Consider the following 4,090-nt stretch of genomic DNA (forward strand, 5'->3'; position numbering starts at 1 on the left):
CTTTCCATTCTTTCCATTCTTGCCTCAGTAGATGAGGACTCAGGTTCATTTGCATTGTCCATTTCACTATAAGCAGTTATAACAGTTATAGCAATTGTAACATAAACAGTTGCATATTTAGACAGTTATCACATCAACATGTATTCAGTCATAACATAGCCACACACTTTTCAAGTTCATGAAATGCCCTAATCACTTTTCTAGGACACCCTATAGCTCATTTGGACACGTGTGTGCGGTATAACTCGTGGTTAAGTATCGCTCTGATACCACTCTGTCACGACCCAAACCCGGCCCTATGGGTTTAGCACCGTAACCGGCCAGTAATCCGAGATTACCGAAGGCCTGCAGAACAGTAGTACAGTAAAACAGAGTACAGGGCCTGGCGGAAGCCAATACAGTAAATGAATAATGTCCATTGAGCTGTGTCAGTCTGTATGCCAAAAAGATTTCTTATGCATTCACGTATACAAACAGTACAGTCTATACAAACTTTACAGTCACACAGTACAGGGACCTAATCCCTTGATAACAGTACGGTTAGCAGTTAACAGTCTATACAGAACAGTAGACGGTACAGAAGGGGGAATTGTAAAACACCCCGAAGCCTTAACACGATAGGCTCGGAACCTCGCAGTGAGGCATAAAGGCTGGCTTGACAAAACTGGAGTCTATCCCGCGCTTCTAGCTCCGATCTGGTGGCTGAGCACCTACATATATATATAAACAATGAGCTAAAGCCCAGTGAATAACATGATGCGTAAAGGGTTTAAGAATGAATGTCCTTACAGTAATGAAAACAATCAGTATTTCAATCAGTACAGTCATATGTGGTACATCCATTAGCATAACAGTACAGTAAATAGTAGGTCTTAAAAGACCGAACAGTAAATGATGGCCATCAATCAATAAACAGTAGTGGTTCCACGAGGGAACCGACAGAGATCTCTGTAACAGTAACAGTCAGTAACAGTAGTTGCTAAGGATGCCACAATACAGTTCAGAATAGAGGACATACATTCATTCAATTAACAGTAACAGTTTAGAAAGCAGTGCAGTTCAATAGTTCAGAAGATAATCATTTTGAACATATCTTTACACAGTTGTTACTCACAGAGTTTGGGTTACAGTATGCTAGAGCGTGCCTCCCCAGTCGCCAACCCTACACAGTTAACAGATTGAACACACACTAAGCTACACAGTTGGGAGATAACATAATTTAACCCCTAATGCCTCGGTGTGTTCTACATCTATCCTCAACAGGATGTCTTAAACTAGGCCTAAGAATGCCTAGAATGGAATGAGGATGCAAAGATGTGATCAGAAGACTGTTTCAAGATTTTTAGAAAACAGGGTCTCGCTCGAGCGCAGGTTTCCCCCGCTCGAGCGGTCATGTGACAAAGGTACACGCTCGAGCGTCAACTTTCCCGCTCGAGCGTACTGTAAAAGTACTGGATGGGTGAAATCTCCGCTCGACGCCCGCTCGAGCTTGAGACATGACTCCGCTCGAGCACCCAATCCTCCGCTCGAGCGGACTGTAAAACAGTGCAGAGATACTGGATGCTCGGATTCCACGCTCGAGCGGCACTTCCCCCGCTCGAGCGGAAGTGCAGAATCTGGGAATTCCATATTGCACCTCCAAGCTCAAACTCGCATTCAAATGCATCAAAACCGATCCTCTTGGGCCCATTTTCTGGAAAACATTTATAAACACATAGAATAACATGTTTCAAAACTCAATTTTAAGAAATCAAAGCCCAAGGGTGTTTAATTCAAACTCAATTTAAACCATTTTTCAAGCACAAGATGAACATGCAAACATGCATGAATTCAAACTATTTTGAAGCTTCAATTTGATGCTTTAAGGAGCCAATTGATCCAAAAACAAGTTGAAAACATGGACCATTACAAAATTATGGACATGCATGCACCATTTTGCCATGAACTCAACTCCAAATTCAACCAAGAACACATGCAAGCATGAATTATGCTCTATATCAACATGTATGAACTAAAACATGACTTAGCTCTACAATTTAACATGGACCATGCAAGAATTAGTTCAAACACAAGAATGAGAAGGTGAAATTCATACCTAAGTTCCTTGAATGCAAGTCTAGGGGTTCAATTTAGCAATCCACACTTCAATTAGCAAGCAATACACCAAGCAATTCAAGCCAATTCAACAAAATGAACTCAATTCTCTCCTCTAGTCTCTCTCTCTAGTCGGCAAGGCAAGGAAGAAGGCTGAGGTAAACGTTTTTGGCTCAAGTGTAATGAACTCAAAAGTGTATAGGTAGTGGCCCACTCAAGGGCAAGGTTGTAATTAAGGCCAACTCTGTATTTTATCAATATTTAATCTAATTTAATCATACCTAATCAGTTTTCAAATGATTATACCATAAAATCACATTAATTATGACGATCATAGGACACCAATCGGTTTCTAATTCGGCCGTCGATAAGGCCTTCAATTAGCGGTTTAAACACAAAGACATGAACAGATCAAACATATAGTCAATAGATAAAATGCAATTCAAACAGATGTATTCATCCAATTCAGTTTCAATTTCGGTCAGTCAGTTCAGTACTTTTAATCAATCCAATTATCAGTCATAATCAATTCAGTTTAATGGTAATCGATGGTTATCGGTAATTAATCAGTCATTAATCGGTAAACAGTATGAGGGTTGTTACATAATCATTCAGAAAATAATTATAATTTAACATAACTTTATAACATTGTTATTCACAGATTACTGAGCTATAGGCAGGCTAATCAACGTCCTTGGGTGCCAAACCTACACAGTTACAGAATGAACACACACTAAATTACACACCTGGGATTAATAACTTAGCCCCTTGCTTGTTTTGGCGTGGTTCTAAATCATTATCCTCATTATGATACCTTAAACATGGCCTAGGAATGCCTAGGATGAAATGAAGATGCAAAAATGTACTTAAAAACATTTTTCAAAACTTGCTGAACACAAGGGTCTCACTCAAGCATGGTTTCCTTCGCTCGAGCAGACATGCAGAATGTACTTGGTTGCTCGAGCGTAGACTTCTTCGCTCGAGCGATCTGCAAAAATGTGAAAAGTATTGGTTGCTAAAAGTCTCCGCTCGATGCTCGCTCGAGCGTGAGACACAGTTCTTCGCTCGAGCGCAAGTCTTGTCGCTCAAGCGTGCTTCTGCACATGCAAAAATTCTGAGAGCTTGCAATTTACGCTCGAGCCAGCATTCCGTCGCCTGAGCGAAAGTTTGAAAACAAAGGTGGTTGCTCGAGCGTGGAATCCCTCGCTCGAGAGAGGAAGCCAAATTCTGGGTTTTCTAGATGTGCTTCCAAAGCTCATACCATGAATTTAATATGTCAAAACTCATCCTTTTGGGTCAATTCTCTGGAAAATACATAGAAACTTATAACACAATATGTTTTGAAGATCATTTCATAAGATTAAAGCCTAAAAGTATGTCAATTGTACCAAATTTCAACTAAAACTTTATGATTGATTCAAAGACATAACATGCATGAGTTCCCATGAACTCCAATGCTCCAAGGTATGACCAAATGCAAGATTGAACTAAAAAACATGATGAATATCTAGAGTGCAACCATAATATGGACATGAATGTGGAAATTTTCATGAAAATAATATCAAAATTCAATGATATGGACATGCATGCATGGGTTGATTCTCAAATCTACTCTTTAGGCTATTTCTTGACTCTAATCTCTAATTTCCATGAAATCATGCATTAGGCAACTCTATTTTACAATTAAAAAGGTGGATTCCCAAGTGTGGTAGTCTAATCTTCCAAGTCCTCCTGAATTTCCTCTAAATTTCAAACAATTGCCTAGTTGAGTCCAATTTTCTTCCTGTTCTCCCTCTCTCTCACGTTTGTACAAGAAGGTGGAAGATGGATGGTGTCAAACATGAATAAGGTGTAAAAGAAATGATCTTGAGAAAGCCCACTTAATGGTAAACATCTAATTAACTCAAGCTAAATTAATTGGCATTATTTATTCTAGTTTAATTGGTCCAAATCGAAATTTAATTAAACCTACCATAAAATCATATAATTCCTAATT

This window comes from Camellia sinensis, chromosome 4 (assembly GCF_055761805.1).
Source record: "Camellia sinensis isolate YWXY chromosome 4, ASM5576180v1, whole genome shotgun sequence".
Classification (NCBI taxonomy): Eukaryota; Viridiplantae; Streptophyta; class Magnoliopsida; order Ericales; family Theaceae; genus Camellia; species Camellia sinensis.